This window comes from Pinus tabuliformis, chromosome X, assembly GCF_031772625.1.
Source record: "Pinus tabuliformis cultivar Carrire ecotype Pingquan chromosome X, CPIR1, whole genome shotgun sequence".
NCBI lineage: Eukaryota > Viridiplantae > Streptophyta > Pinopsida > Pinales > Pinaceae > Pinus > Pinus tabuliformis.
This window is the reverse complement of record NC_142308.1, coordinates 88299672-88317287: the sequence shown is the minus strand read 5'-3', so window position 1 is coordinate 88317287 and position 17616 is coordinate 88299672. Positions and strand designations below refer to the sequence as shown.

Genomic DNA, 17616 nt, shown 5'->3' with positions numbered 1-17616 from the left:
CCAACACTGTTATATTTTGGTAAGACTCAAAGGGAAAATGGTGAAGTAATTGGAGAAAATGGAGAAGCAATTGCTGACAGAGAAATTGGGTATGAAGCCATCATGCTGCTAGAACTTTGGTTGTATCGACTCTCAACTCTCCCTGCTTTTGCCTCTTTGCTTCAAGGTAGCAAGCTAATAAAAATACCATATTTTTCTGTCATGCAGCATTTGGAGTTTTGTGTGGTGACTCTTGCATGGTTATGATGGTGCTCACTCCATGTAAGCAACAATGTTGCCTCACCTATCGAAAATAAAATATTTTAACATGACCCCACAAAGTGTCAAATACTAGTCACCAAGGTATTAAAACTCTTATGATTCTTGGGAATACCTCTCATGAAGCCCCATGGACTTGGCTGCGAAGAATCAGCCTTCTCACAGGAACTAGATGCTTGTTTTAACATTGTCTAGCTTGTATTTGGATGGCCCTTGGAGGGAATATCTTGATTTTTAAGCTAACTGTATTTTTTGTTTGGAGTTTACAGATTTTTTATTTGTAAAATTTATGTTTAAAATTTTTCCAATATGATGGCCATTTTATGGTTAATATGTTTGGAATGTGAAGTTTGCAACACAACCTTAGATGGTTGTTGGTCTACAACATGCCTTATTCCACCACAATTTTCCTAGACTCACATGAACCCACCAAGGCTTGCCTTTCCCAAGTTCGTTAGTTCTTTTTGTTGACTGTAAATATTTATAATTTATTAATTAACCCTTTTTAGAACTAATTCATTTGAGAAAATGAAATGGTTCCAAATGCCAAAAAACAAGTAGGAGTAAATTGATACTTAATTTCATGAAGATCTTGCCTCAAAACCTGAAAAGCATTCAAATCAGAGAGACTGATAAATGGGACCTACATTGTGTAACGGAATTCCACTTCAATAGAGTGTTTGTTTAGGCTAGTGAATCTTACTGATACTTAAAATCACAACTATAAAATGTTATGCCAAAATATTCAAGTTTCTAAGGATTTTATATATAGTTTCTATAACATTTTGGAAACTATTTAAGAAATAGAAATTTATGCTAGAGAGTCTATGTGAAGCATTTTGTTAAAAAATAGACACTTGCAAATCAATTTTTGGGAAGAAAATAAAATTAGCAAGAACCCTAAAATGTTCCATCTGTTGTAGGAATGTGAATCTGTATTTTTTACTGTTGCTAAGATTGATAAAAAATGTTATTGGGAAAGTTGCAGATGTAATGTTTTCTGTGCAAGATTTTTTTGGTTGAAAGTGGAAAAATTTACATTATATTATTAATGGTTTCCTATCTTGCAGGCTTGTGCTGATGAGGACAACGCAACAAGACCATTGTTACTAGTGACATTATCAGTTGACAAGATGGCGTTGAAAAAAGCCAATCCATGTAGATACTGACCTGAAAATTGTTGGTGTTGTTACTTGGGTTGGCCACTCATCACTTGAGATTCAAATGATGATATCTCAGCCCCATGAAGGTATTTATATTATAATAGCTTACTCTTTTGTGTTCCTATTGGCACAAAATCTAAATCAAATCTATATCGAATCCATTTTGTAAAATCAGGTAGCATTCATTATGTATCATGGTGTCTAGGTTTCCTTCATGAACTAGATATTCACTTCTCTAGGAGTAATGATAGTCACACGTATGTAAAAGATAATATGATGACGATGTCCCAGAAAGGTGTTATAGCTATGAGCAAAATAAGAGATAATAACACTTTTTAGACCACTAAAAACAAATAGAAAGTGGAGCAGATTGACAACTTTCAAAGTTAAATTGTATCTATGGAGAGGAGACACTTTGCAAACATCTCATAACTATTAGTAATTTCCAAAGTTGTTTACTTCTCCATGGATTTTTAATAAATAATGGAGGACAATGAAAATTCGACAGCCATGAAGATGGAGCTATAAATTGGATCTAATTGAATTCCTATTCCAACTCAAACAAGGAAATCTAGTGAATGAACCCTTGATAAAGAATTAGAGTTAGATTTGTGTTATAATTGAGTTCATAATTTGTTCTCTGGATGGACAATGCAAGTTTGGGCAAGGTAGAGTCAAACAACATCTGTTTCAGAATCAAGCTTGCAATGTCAGAGTGCTACAACTACAGAAGTTTCACCTACACACAAAGTTAGTGAAAGTTGTGGAACGACTGTCAAAACCATTAAAGCACTGTAGGCATACAGAAAACAAGATAGGAGAATGAACAAAAATCAAACTTCATCCAAAAAACAGGGATGAATCTGCATGTTACATCTTGGACTAGAGGTCTTAGTCTCCCTCATACATGTACAATGCAACCCATGATTTCTTTTGCTGCTATTTGGTCCTGAACTCCTTGAAATCAAACTGGACACAGATCACACAGCTCATCATTCTTCAAGTCTCACGAGTTGAACTGTCTTTTTGAACAAGGAATTTTTGGGGCACCATTTTAGAGATTAATAGAATTTATATGCTCTTGTTTTGTAGGTGAACCACGCTGTTGTTTCACTGCCAGAGAGGTTTGGTGAGCCTGAGTGCGCTATAAGATACTCTAAATTTTCCATTATGAATGTCAAATTAGAATAGTTATTTGGACATTTTCTTTTTATATTTGAATTTTCTATAATCCCTCACAGGAAAACGAAATTTGCAAAGCCTGCATTTATGGTTTTATATATTCTCTGGTCTCTCGTAGAATTGCATTCTATTTTTCAAATATAGATTAAAAGCTTTCTGACTTGTTTTGTTGTATGGCCATTAGTAGAAATCCTCCTATCTTGACATCAACTCTTGCAAGTACCCCTTTATTGACAAATGCTAGTCTTATGAATATAGATTAAAAAGAAGCATGGGCTTGCAACATCCAAACACCAAAAGTCCATGCACGTTTCTCGGGACCTACTTGTATGCTAAGTCTTATAGTTTTCTTTTAATGAATTATTTTACATACTCTTGTTTTTTTGCGTAGTTATAATCCTACTCCTTGTCTTCAAAGTTACCCTGATATTGAGCTCATATTAGCCATGGATTTGCTTCTCCATGCTTCGTATCATACTATTGATTTCTCTATCATGTGCCTTATGGTCAGAATTTTGTGTATTGTATTTTGAGAGACAGACAATTTTTCCAATTTGCATACAAGGAATTAACTTTTGTCAACTCTATTTCCAAATTTCCATAGGAGGATGACTTATCTTTAGATGGTGACAAATGGCATTGGGTGGTTGGATTTATGGTTTCAGTTACTTTTGTGAAGTTTTTCCTCATAATGTATTGTCAAAGTTTTACTAATGAGATTGTGAAGGCATATGCTCAAGATCATTTCTTTGAGGTGATCACCAACACAATTTGTCTAATTGTTGCTATCCTTGCAAGTACTCTATACTGGTGGATAGATCCCGCTGGAGCAATTGTGGTAAGCAGTTCTTTGAACTTTTGCTTTAGAGTTCATAGTTTGCAACTTTTCACATGTTATGCTTATCTATTTTGTTGAGTGTGCGCCATGGTTTCTTGGCACTAGCTATTGAAGAGTAGTTTGTCTTGCATTATGTCATCCTCTGCTTTTTATAATCAACTTCCACTTTTTTAATAAGAAACTTGTTGTTGTTTCTTTCATTATCATGATATATCTTTGCATTTAGTAGAAGCATAGATGACATTTTTCGCACATGTTGTCGGTCATCAGTGCTCTTCAATGTCATAAACAATGGCTGGTGTGGAACTCCCAAGCCATACAGGGCCCCAGATAATTGTGGGACTATGATGGAGCCACGAATCTATCTAGATTAAAATTCAAAGGAAAAACATATTCCAGGTCTATTAACTTTTAAGTAGGGAAAATTGATTGCAAATCTGCAAGGGAATATATCCACTCCATTTCATTTTTTTTGCATTGATAAGGACTCAATCATAGATTGTGGATTCACAAATCATGATTCTTTTGGTTTTACGTTTGGAAATCAAGACATTTTGTTATAGAATTTTATATGGGTGCATATACACAATAATAGACACATACATGTGTGGAGAAGAATATGATGAAAAAGAAGTCTTACCATGGAATGAAATCCCAACACAGCGATATGCCACTATAGCAAGATACCCTGTATACATGAACAATTAACTGTATACTAATATAAGATTTTGAATTTTTTTGCTAGAGATATAATCCTCCTCTCTTTGCACCTTTTGGGGCAATTCCTAGTTTTAGTAAGTTAAAAATATTGTGTGCATGATTATAGTGTTTATAAAGATTACAGATCATGTGTCAGTTTTTAAAAGAAAATCAATGGCTATAAATGTAGTTTTCAAGATTTCCATAACTCTTCACGTAATTCTTTAAAGTGTGCTAGCTAAATGGAAGAACGCCTGCCTTACAAATAGGAGGTTGGTGGTTTGATTCCACTTTGTACTAACATGAATTAATCAACGATTTTGTAGTTTATTTTTAATTAAATGTTTTTTATATCGATTTATTTCAATGGTGAGATATTTCTGGATTCATTGTTTTATATTGTGTCTAGAGAGACAAAAGTGATCTTTAAATAAAAAATTTATTGTCTAGTATTAAAGACATATTGTGTTGTCTCTAGAGAGACAAAAATGAAATTGTCTATAGAGAGACAAAAATGAAATTGTCTCCATAAAGACATTTTTTTAAGACAATAATCTTTAAGACTATATTTTTTAAGACAATAATCTTTAAGACAATAATTTTTGAGACACCCAGATAAAGACAATATTTAAGACAATACACAAGTTTTTTTTTTTTCAACTTAAAACAATTTACCCAAAAATTGTCTCAAATGTTGTATTAAAACTCCCCTATCTGTAGTAGTGATCAAATCTCCATTCACGAAGATGCCAAAAAGCTTCATTTACTGAGTAAAGGACCACAATTCTTTCCACCCCTATCCTTTTCAACTAGATGAGGCATATTAGGAGATTGGCAATCAACTTTCTGAACATATCTTACTCTCACATCTAGAAAGAGCAAAACCAAGCGGCAAACCTTCTCTCAAAGAGCGGTATTCACTCCTAACCAGTGAAGTTTTACTTTACAACTTTCACACATGGCGTGCTCTTGAACTTCGGGTCTTTCACTTAGAGACTCTCCGGGTCTTTCACTTCTTAGTATAGTCTTTGTTATTGCTCTTTGAATACATCCAACTGTGCAATTTTGAACTGTATGTGGAGTTTTTGTTATTGCTCTTTGTATACTTCCAACTATGCATTTTTGTACTGTGCAAAGAAAACTTACTCTTTGCAGACAATACTGTAACCAGCACTCTCTCAATTATAATGGAGTAATGTAGAATATTATAGATAAGAATATATAAACAAATCAACAGAAGATTGTATAAGGAATGCTTTCAGAATGTACTCTCTTTTTTGTTAATAAATCCACGGACATGTAAAATGTTAACTTTAGCACGCAATTTTTTTCATGATAACTAACTCAACGTGGAAGATTTTCGAGATCTTTAAACTGATCAAGACGGTCAAAACTGCAAACCAAATAATGTATCGTTCAGAAAAAGCAAATCCATCAATTGCAGGTCTGGAGTCTCCAACCAAAAGGAATAAACTAATTAGCATTTAGACATCATTTAACCAAAAAAATAATCAAATTAGCATTTAGACATCATTTCGATTTTCAAATTCAAATTTGAAGAAATAGAATATGTACATCTTCATGTATTTACTTGTAAGTACAAATTCAAAAAATAAAATATATACATCTTAAACAATAAAATAAGTTTTAATATTAAATTATTATTAAAATTCTTCCAATTAAAAGAAACACCCTATATCTTCTCTCCTGTGTAACACTAATAAAGTACGAAGTTGTATAATTGCAACCTATACCTAATCGAATACTTCTATTACAAATTACCAGGCAATATCGATGAAACTCATCCTACTAAACAGACACTTCACCAGTTGGTTGGTTAGTTAGGCTTCCTGCAATTCCTGCGGATCTCTCCGCTTGTGTCCGTAAGAAGTTTGAAGTTTCCCATCTTAACCATGGCGGCAGCAAAGTGCGAGAAGAAGGTGGTCTGGTTGGAGCTGTAGGTGGTCACCTGTGAATCAGTGGAGCCTCCGTTGAAGAGTTGTTGATCAGAGTGGAGAAGCCCTTTCTTGCATTTCAGATTGATGTAGTAGTTGTTGTCAAAGACAGTGGGAGTCACATAATCCAAGGGCGACAGGTTGGTGTCTCCAGACCCGGTGGTTCTTGGACACCTCGAACGCAACAAAGTGGAGTACGTACTGTCTATATCTGTGGTAAACATGGCCTCTAAAACTTACGCACCGCGCTTGCCCTATAGTATGACCACCTGTAGAATGAATATATTTTCACATCAACTCAAAACCAACCATCAATATATACACTGATCTACAGTCATTAATTCTTCATGTGTTTTAATGATTAATTGTATCTTTGTTTTTTGAAGAGATATATCTTCATCTAAATATCATAAATGAAAAATAATATACCTACTCCTTATCATAAATGAAAAATAGAAACAATATTATGATTACCAGATAGTGTGACCATTTCTTTTTTGGAGAGGCCCTGTGCTTGGAATAATGAAATTAAGTTAGTCAGATTGGAAGTGGGAGGCGGAATGTTAGTGTTTGCACCGCTAAAGTTCGCTGTTGTCGAGTCTCACCTACCCAACCTCACAGCCCACCAAGGTCCACCCAGCTGTCAGATAAATTTTTAACAGACATGCTAAATATTAAATGAAGTGACCAGGTAGATTTTAGAGACGATTCATACAGAAATAATAACATGGCGGAGCAAGGTTAATCGGGGTTACTTCAACAACAGAATCACGAGCAGCAATGGCTATAATATCTGCGCATGACACGACACCGCTGCACGCATTTTCGAGTTGGTTCTTTATGGGATCGATCACCTCGAAGCCCCTTGCCGAATTGTTATTGGGAATGGCGTACTTCTCGCTAGTGAAGGTCGTGGAATTGTCCAACGTGACGGACCCATCGCAGCCCTGGAACAAGAAATGAAAGAGTATTCATGAGCTACCTCTAAATCAAAATATCACCGTGAATGACCGTTGTCGAGCTAGTTCAATCAATAATAATAATATGAATTGTTGCACTTACATTAACGAAGCAGTCGTGGAATTGAAGGCGGAGAAGCGACGCCCCCATGCGTTTCTCTTGGGCAACCGCCTGCTTCACGGCGGCTTGCACTATTGACAGCGCCGTCGGACAAGACTTGGCATAAAAGGTGGGGCTTAGTTTGAGGCCAGCGGTGGCATCAGTGATCGAAGACATAATAAACACCATTAAAGCAGTGCGCGCGAAACTCTTCATCAAAGCAGCCATTTTTGCTTATGATATAAGCTCTCCAATGGCAACCTGTTTGCGAATTCGCAGCCTTGCAGGGATGTTATGGGAGATATGTGAACGTCAATTTATAAGGGCAGATGTTGGACTGTGAGGGGAAAATTCGCGAGCAGGGGAAAATAAAAACTCAGTCTAATATAAAAGGACTTTGGGTTACTTGACTTTATTTTGTGTACCGCCTTGGTAGAGAGGCAACCAATATTTAGGGTGTTATTGGTCTATTAATGTGTATCGTTATTGTTGGATAATTTATTCATTTAAATTCAAGGATGGACATATGCAACCACACATATATGGATTCAATATTGATCATAAATGCTTATTGCTAGATAATATACTTACTTATATTTAATGATGTACATATACAACCAGAATCGATCATAGTTGCCTCGGTAGAGAGATACATGTAGCTCGTAAAGAAGCGTAGGACAATGGCAGTGTTGTGCGAAGCTTCTTTAGGACGGTAGCTGTAACGCCCACGGTTCATAGGTGCGTTCGGGCTAGTCCAGCGCGCCCACGAGGTGCGTTTAACCAAGTTTTGGTGAAAGTTGGTGACAAGCGCACGACCGGCGGGCGTCAAGCCGGGCGAACGGAACAGTGAGTTGGACGCGCGGCCGAACGAGGCGACGTGTCACACCCTACACCTGCGGTAGTCTTCCAACAGCTTGTAGCAAGGTGCAGCACCACCGAACACTTTCTTTTCACCAATACTAACATTCGTGGACTACGCCTACTTTCACATTAACATACTTAGCTTGTGTTTCACAACCAAGTAAAATGCAATTATCCTTTATACTTAATGAAGCCCATACTCATTCATTATCATCATGCAATTATACCAAGAACAACAACAATTGCAACAAGTATAAAGGGGAGGGGCAACTCCCCGTAATGTGAGTATGCCCGACAATTTTATTAAGAATATCAATTTACAATACAAGTGTGTCTTGGCCGAACCAAGTCTCACACTTAACCGAATAATACAAAGAGAGGCAACCCTGCCTTTACAACATCTTGTGCATCTCTTGCACAAAGGACGGTGCTCACCCGAGCCATCAAGAATCCTTGCGAAGTCTTACACCAAGATTACACTTTAGAATCCACCCCAGGCACACTTGCCCAACCTTCGACCTGATCACAAGACTTCACCAAACGTACAGTCCTCCTCAAGGTAATGTGCATGAGATATGCGCATGTCCTCCTCTTTAACTGCACACTTCCTTCTTGTCTTATGCGAAGATGTGAAGAGTGAATGATGTTTCAAATGAGCTCTCATGCTCTTATACTTATATGCTTCTTAACTTTTCATGTGTGGGTTTACATGGGGTGTGCAGCCTCTTGGCCGACCCCCAAAACCACTACAAATGCCCACAATGCCCTTGTAATGTGCTCCTTTCAAGTCGCACTATAAACCTTCCAACACTTAGCCGTATTTCCAAGTGTCGCACAACGTTTCTGCCTTTCATCGCATAAACGTCACATTTCTTCCGCAGCTCGTCGCACGCCCGTGTCGCCGTGCTCGCCCGTCGTGCAGCCCTCGCTCGCCCATCATGCAGCGCGTGCCCACTTCGTGCGCTCGCGCCCGCCCGTGCGCTCGCGCGCCCGCCCGTGCGCTCGCGCGCCCGCCCGCGCGCCCGTCGACCGCCCGTGCGCCCGTCGACTCGCCTGGCTCCCAACCGCGCCTGCGCTCGGGTAGAACTCGAGGACCTTACATCCTCCTCCACCTGAAATCGTTGTCTTCCTCGACAACATACCATCCTGGTAGCCATCCACCAAGATCATCACTATCCATGATGTTGACTCCTCCACACAAAGCAAACATCCTTGCAACATATGTAGAGCCTCATCTCCATCATGTCCCGGCTTAGTGACCAACTGCCACCAAGCTCACCATACCAAGGTATGTACCTCAACGGTATGCTCTCCATCAGATGTCATCTCGATCCATGATTACTGACCTCATGTCTTCATCATGTGTTCCCATGTAAACTGCTGCCATGATACTCCAACATAATGCCAACACATCTCTGTACACTACTAGTCCGCATGTTTGAACTAGTCGGATGGCTAGTCCAACTGTCACACTCAAACCATGAGAGTGAACATCCTCATGCCACCATCAGTCATTTCTCAGAATCATCCTGCCACATCCTTGACTCATCAAGAATCTATCTTCATAATCCATGCTCAGGTCCATGGAACTCCATCCACCTCATCTGCAACATGATGTCCATGATGTTTGGTGTCAATGTGCTACATGAAATTAGCCACATCTATCCCAACATCGTCATGTGTGTGTCTCCTTCATACGAAGAGACCATCTCATCAAACCGACTCTCGATGTGCCACATCTAGGTCCATGAAGCCCCCTTCATCATATCTACAATGTGCCATCCCTCAAGTCTGCCATAGAAACAAGTATGCACTTGTCTCACCTGTCCATGTGCTGCTCAATCAGCTCCCATCTGCCAAAAATAGTTGAGTCTCGGCTCAACCCATGCCCAAGTCAAGGCATCATCATCATCGTAACTCCATCACTCCAAAGTGTCTCATATCGAGCCTCCACATCAAGTCACTCTTCCAAGCCATGCCCATACACGTACTTTGGAAGTATGCATCCCATACTGCATCAAAGTCTCCTGACCTCAGCTCCTCAATGCATCAGATCCTCTAATTCCACCATATATGAAGTCCCTAAAAGTCACAACAACTCATGTCATCATGAGCTCCATAAGTCATCTCCAACCAACATCTCCATGTAGTAGGAATGCTCCATAATCAGCTCACAAATCCAACCAAGTCCATGGCCTTGTTGTACAAGAGTGCACAACCTCTCCATCGACTCATAAGTAGTAAGTCTCCATGTCACACTAGCAAATCCATCTGCACAACATCTCTGCCTTGGCACTCTTCCTTGGACGTCCATGACACCTCTACAAGTGCTCCCACACAATGTCCCTGCATAAGACTGCCATGCTCCGTGCCTCCAACCTGATGTCCATGACTAATTTGCCCATATAGTCCAACCAAGTAGACTCATCACAACCATCGGTCATCCTCATCCAAGTCTTCAATCTTTGGTCTAGTGAACTCGGTCACTTAACCATCTCATCATGTCATGAGTCCCTTCATCATAGCTCCTCCACCAAAGTGTCCACCAAGACTATCTCTTGGTCTCGGCCATGAGAAGTCCACCCAAACATCACAAGTGTGTGCCCTCCAATCTGTCCATGAGTCATGCCGGGCACTTAGCCAATCTTCCATGTGGCTAAAGCATGACCCAATCTTCCACAACGATCATCAAGTTCCACCCTTGTCACGGGTCTTTATACCTTCTACCATAAGGTCACAAACAACCCCAACAAGTTCTGCACCAATCAACGATCTTTGTTCCTCCATACAAGGTCTCATCATAGTCATCCATGGTAAGATCCTCCCTAACATTAGCAAACTGGCTTTGCCCTTCCCTGCATATGGTCCATCTACCAAATGCCCAAATGAAACACAAGTATCAATACTTACTTCATCATCATGAGGCTCTTCCTCATTCATCCATGTCCACAAACTGCACAATCCTGGTCCAACTTGATCATCCTCAAGTTCATCCTCCATCATGGTCATGTCTTCAACATCTTCAATCATCATGGCTTCCTCTTCCTGGTCAGCACAATCCACAACTTCATTTTGCTCCATTGTCCAACCAAGTTGAAGAAGTTCATCTTCAACATTTTTTTCCAAGACTGCAAGCTCTTCTCGAATCCGGGGATTCTCTTCTTTCAACCGCTTCAACCTGTATAAGGTAAGCAAGAGCTTCCCTTCACCTTCTCCCAAACTTTCCATGCCTTGTCGTTCAGCTTGGTCCAAGCACTAAGCTTCACCTCTGCTAAACCTGCTTCCACTGTCACGAGCAACCCTGCTCAAACCGAGTCTTGAAACTACCTTCAAATGCTTCAACACCTGAACCTTGTTCAAGTCTCAATATCACCTGTCATCAACTTCAAACCTTCACGAGCAAACCTTGCTCTGATACCAACTGTCACGCCCCTACACCTGCGGTAGTCTTCCAACCGCTTGTAGCAAGGTGCGGCACCACCGAACGCTTTCTTTTCACCAATACTAACATTCGTGGACTACGCCTACTTTCACATTAACATACTTAGCTTGTGTTTCACAACCAAGTAAAATGAAATTATCCTTTATACTTAATGAAGCCCATACTCATTCATTATCATCATGCAATTATACCAAGAACAACAACAATTGCAACAAGTATAAAGGGGAGGGGCAACTCCCCGTAATGTGAGTCTGCCCGACAATTTTATTAAGAATATCAATTTACAATACAAGTGTGTCTTGGCCGAACCAAGTCTCACACTTAACCGAATAATACAAAGAGAGGCAACCCTGCCTTTACAACATCTTGTGCATCTCTTGCACAAAGGACGGTGCTCACCTGAGCCACCAAGAATCCTTGCCAAGTCTTACACCAAGATCACACCTTAGAATCCACCCCGGGCACACTTGCCCAACCTTCGACCTGATCACAAGACTTCACCAAGCGTACAGTCCTCCTTAAGGCAATGCGCATGAGATATGCGCAAGTCCTCCTCTTTAACTGCGCACTTCCTTCTTGTCTTATGCGAAGATGTGAAGAGTGAATGATGTTTCAAATGAGCTCTCATGCTCTTATACTTATATGCTTCTTAACTTTTCATGTGTGGGTTTACATGGGGTGTGCAGCCCCTTGGCCGACCCCCAAAACCACTACAAGCGCCCACAACGCCCTTGTAACGTGCTCCTTTCAAGTCGCACTATAAACCTTCCAACACTTAACCGTATTTCCAAGTGTCGCACAACGTTTCTGCCTTTCGTCGCATAAAACGTCACATTTCTTCCGTAGCTCGTCGCACGCCAGTGTCGCCGCGCCCACCCATCATGCAGCCCTCGCCCGCCCGTCGTGAATCTCGTGCCCACTTCGTGCGCTCGCACTTGCCCATGCGCCCGCGCGCCCGTCAACCGCCCGTGCGCCCAAGCGCCTGTCGACTCGCCCGACGCCCAACCGCGCCCGCACTCGGGTAGAACTCGAGGACCTTACATGATGAGCTAGCTGGGCGAGCGCGTGAGAGTCATGAGAAAAGTCATCTGGTGAAATGGCTAAGTGTTGAACACCACGGACTTATATGGGTGAGTGGTCCCGTGTGTGGGCGCCCCACACCAAGTCGATGGGTTAAACTATGGTGAAACACCAGAAGTCGGTTGGGCTTGGCCATGGGCTGAAGCCCCCGCTTTGGCAAGCCATCGTATAAATCAAGCAAGGCATTGGTGGCAAAGGGCATGAACGAATCATCTCACAAGTCTACGAAAATGAGCTTTGTGTTACAGGTCGAGTTGCCTTAGCGGTGAGCTGAGATGAGCCCGCATGACGGGCGGTGGGATTGAACGCAGAATGCAACAGAGTCGGGTGGCAAAGTTAAACGAAACGCAGGCAGACTTGGCAGATGAGCCATAGGTCACAACGCCAGGTGAAAAACAAGCTTAACGATGATAACTCGGGTGTGGGAACTCGCGGGCAGGGCAACCCGGTGTATGGGCGCCCGCTGGTCGACACGACGAGCTACGAGCGTTGGCGAGTTGTGCATATAGAGAAATGTAGTGCGATGGGGCAACATGAGTTGCGAGCAAGTGCGCCCGCGCTGAACGACGACGACAGACATAACACAACGTTTAGTGAAACACGAGTTGGGTCTCGGGCAAGGCTGAATGGTGTAGCAGCCGGGTTGGTGGAACAACTGAGCTGCACGAAAGTGATTTTTGTAAAGTGTAAAAACGTCTGTCGAGTTCTTCTCCTGGTAATCTGTAAAGAAACATAATTTTATTATAGTTCTTACTTGCATACTATGGGACTGTGTCTCTTGTTGGTTGGATGTTTTATTAATGTATTTCACACATTAATGTTTTAACATGAGAAATAAGATAAATGTTAGGCGTAGTTCGAGAAACAGTTTAAAAATGGAAGAAGTTAAGTGTTTCGCGGATGCCGCATGTTGGACAATTCACGAAAAAAGATTTGGGGGCATGACAAAAGGTATCGAAGAAAATAGCAGAGACCAGGTAGGTATGCAGTTTGAAGTTTTGAATAGGAAATCTTGGATTCATAGTTTGGGTTTCTTGGACTTGGTGGTTCATGGCAAGACCATCCAAGCATTGGTGGACACGGGAGCCACACATAACTTCATGACGACACGGTTAGCAAGAGAAGTCGGGCTGCAGATTTTTCCATCAGATGTGGAGGTCAAGGCAATGAACTCAAGGGCTAGAGTGGCAGGTTTGACACACAAAGTGCCAGTGCAAATCAAAGACTTGCAGGGTCGGTTGGACTTCACGGTGATGAAGATGAATGATTTTGACATGATATTAGGGCAGGATTTCTTGAAAGGCAATAGAGTAGTTATTGTTCCCTTCTACGATGAGGTTATGCTGATTGGAGGATCACAGACTTCGACTTTGCCTACTCATAAGAAAAGTAAGGAAGTCAAGGTGCAACATGTTTCTGCACTAAGTTTGGAGAAGGCTATACGGGAGTCAGATGTAGAGACATATGCGACAGTTATCAGAGAGGTCGATGGCAATGATCGAGTGGGGATGCCTATTCCAGCTGAGATTTCCAAGGTGTTGGCCAAGTATGTAGATTTGATGCCCAATGAGCTACCAAAGAAGCTTCCACCAAGGCGTGCGGTGGACCATGGCATTGAGCTAGAGCCAGGGAAACAACCTCCGGCTAAAGCTCCTTATCATTTGTCAGGACCTGAGTTAGAGGAGTTGAAACAACAATTAAAGGAGTTAACTGATGCAGGTTTCATAAGGCTTTCAAGGTCACCCTATGGAGCTCGAATATTGATCCAGTGGAAAAAAGATACGAATGAGCTACGGATGTGTTGTGATTATCGTGCTCTCAACAAGCAAATCATAAAGAACAAGTATCCTTTGCCATTAGTTGCAAATTGCTTCGATAAGCTTGCGAAAGCATGAGTGTTTTCCAAGCTTGATTTGAGGCATGGGTACTATCAGGTGTGGATAGCAGAAGGAGATGAGAGGAAGACCGCTCATGTGACAAGGTATGGAAGCTTTGAATTCGTTGTCATGCCATTCGTGTTGTGCAATGCTCTTGCTAGGTTTTGCACTTTGATGAATGATGTACTACGTCCATACTTGGATTTGTTCGTAGTAGTGTACTTGGACGACATCGTGGTGTATAGTGATAACATGGAGGATCATAAGAAACACTTGGCTTTGGTGTTCGAGGTGCTGAAGAAGAGTCAACTGTACTTGAAGAAGTTGAAGTGTGTGTTTGCCCAAACCAAGATTCCGTTCCTTGGACACATTGTGGGTCAAGGGTACATACGGATGGAGCCAAATAGGGTGAAGACAGTAGAGGATTGGGTTGAACTGAAGAATGTCCATGATATAAGGGTGTTTTTGGGCATGACCAACTACCAACAGAAGTTTGTAGATGGGTATTCCAAAGTGACATCGTCACTGACACACCTTCTGAAGAAGGACAAGCGATGGAGTAGGAAGGAGAAATGTCAGATGACATTTGATGATTTGAAGAAGAGGATGGTTTTAGCACCAATATTGAAGTTAACGGACTTTGAGCGACCGTTTGAGATACACACAGATGCTTCAAATTTTGCGATAGGAGGAGTTCTTATGCAGGATGGGCATTCGGTGGCGTATGAGAGTCAGAAGTTGCAGGATAGAGAACGGAGGTATCCGGTTCATGAGAAGGAGATGACTGCGATCATCCACTGTTTGCAGGTATGGAGGCATTACTTGATTGGGAAGCCTTTTGTTGTCAAGATTGACAACATTGCAGCGAGTTATTTTGCATCACAACCAAAGCTGTCAGCGAAGCAAGCTCGTTGGCAGGACTTCTTGGCAGAGTTCGACATGACTATTGAGTATAGGCCGGGTAGACTCAATGCAGTTGCAGATGCCCTTAGTAGGAAGGGACAACTAGCAGCATTGGAGGGGGAGGAAGACTAGGCAGCACGAAGTAGGAGTCGAGTACAGATGACAAAAGAGATGCAGAATAAGCTCAAGGAGAGCATTGAGACTGATACTCAGGCGCAAAATATAGTGAAGTAGATAAAGGAGGGGAAGACATGGAAGTTTTTTCTCCGAGATGGACTCTTATTCTTTGGGAACCGACTCTATGTTCCAAAGTCATCTAGACTTAGGAGGCACCTTTTGAAGGAATGCCACGATTCTCCATGGGCTGGCCACCCAGGGCAGCATCGTTCTTTGGCATTATTGGAGAGAGGATTCTTTTGGGAGAAGATGAGGGAGGATGTAGAGGAGTATGTTAAAACATGCATCATTTTTCAATAGGACAAATCAGACACCCAGAGGCAGGGAGGGTTGTTGCAGCCTTTTCCAATACCAGAGAGACCATGGATGAGTGTCTCGATGGACTTCATTACTCAGTTACCATAGGTGCAGGGGTACAAGGGGATCATGGTCGTGGTCAATCGTTTTTCCAAGTACGTTGTCTTCATTCCAACAAAGATACCTTGTGGAGCCGAGAAGACTGCGGAGTTGTTCTTCAAGAACATAGTGAAGTATTGGGGGATGCCATTGAGTATTGTGTCGGACCGAGATCCGTGATTTATAGGCAGATTTTGGACCACACTGTTCAAGCTAGTCAGGACAGAATTGTTGATGAGTTCGAGTTACCATCCACAGACAGATGGGCAGACTGAGTGAATCAACACATTGCTAGAGGACTACTTGAGACATTGTGTGACAGTTGATCAGAAGAATTGGCCTAAACTCTTGGATGTAGCTCAGTTCAGCTATAACTTGCAAAAGAGTTCTGCGATAGGGTATAGTCCATTTGAGTTGGTGAATGGACAGTTGCCAGTTTCTCTTGACACTGTATTGTCCAGAGATTTCTCGAGGAGTCCTCATGCAAAGAAGTTCATAAAGGCTCAGGATGAGACTTTGGAGTTAGCACGGTAGTGCTTGCATGAGGCTGCAAGGAGAATGAAGAAATGGGCAAACAAGGATAGGCGGGATGCGCACTTTAGTGTGGGCGATATGGTTTTTCTCAAGATTACCAGAGATCAGTTTCAACAACCTAAGGGGACTGCGAGATCTTTGACGAGGAAGTATGAGAGGCCATTTCAGGTGAAGAAGCGAGTGGTGAAGGTTGCCTATTACCTGGAGCTTCCGCGCTACATGCATGCAAAAAATCATGTTTTCCATATCAGTCAGTTGAAGAAGTGTCGACTTGATGTAGGACATCTAGAGAGGGTGGAGCCATCGAGGGGACCAACCATGATTGTTGACAGACCAAATCTTGTGTTGGAGAAGATTTTGGATCTTTGGACGATGAGACTTCAGAGTAACATGAGATTGGAATTTCTCATAAGACGGAAGGATGCACTAGAGGAGGATAGCTAGGAAATGGAGGACTCACTATGGAGATGGAAGGGAAAGACTGTGAAGTACGACAGGAAGCTACGAAGGATAGCTGGATTGCCGAGGATGACAATGAATTTAGGTCGGGGAGAATGTAACGCCCACGAGTCATTGGTGTGTTCAAGCGAGTCGGGCGCGCCCACCCGGCATGTTTAACCGAGTTTTTAGCAAAAGTTGGTGACGGGTGCACAACGGGCAGGGGACGAGCTGAGTGGACGGAACGGTGAGCTGGGCACGTGCCCAAACGAGGCGACGAACTGGCTGGGTGAGTAGGTGAGCGAGACATGAAAAGTCATTTGGCGAAACAGCTAAGTGTTGAACACCGCGGACTTATATGGGTGGGCAGTTCCGTGTGTGGGCACCCCACACCAAGCCGACAGATTAAATTGCGGTGAAACACCAAAAGTCGGGTCGGCTTGGCCATGGGCCAAATCCCCCACTTTGGCAAGCCATCATATAAACCAAGTTTGGAATTGCTCGCAAAGTGCATGAATGGATCATCTCACAAGTCTACGAAATAGAGCTCTGTGTTACGGGGCGAGCTACCTTAGCAGCGAGCTGAGATGAGTCTGCACGATGGGTGGTGGGACTGAACGTAGAATGCAGTAGAGTCAGGTGGTGGAGTTACACGAAGCTTGGGCAGACTTGGCGGAAAAGCCACAAGTCGCACCACCGGGTCAACAGCGAACCGCGACGAGTTGAATGGCGGTAACTCGGGTGTGGGAACCTG

The 17616-nt window shown here is 42.1% G+C and overlaps 1 pseudogene; it reads right to left on the bottom strand.

Moving 5' to 3' along the window:
• Nucleotides 1–5977: 5977 nt before the first annotated feature.
• LOC149138521 (peroxidase P7-like) lies at nucleotides 5978–7382 on the bottom strand (annotated as a pseudogene).
• Between the last annotated feature and the right edge of the window lie 10234 nt (nucleotides 7383–17616).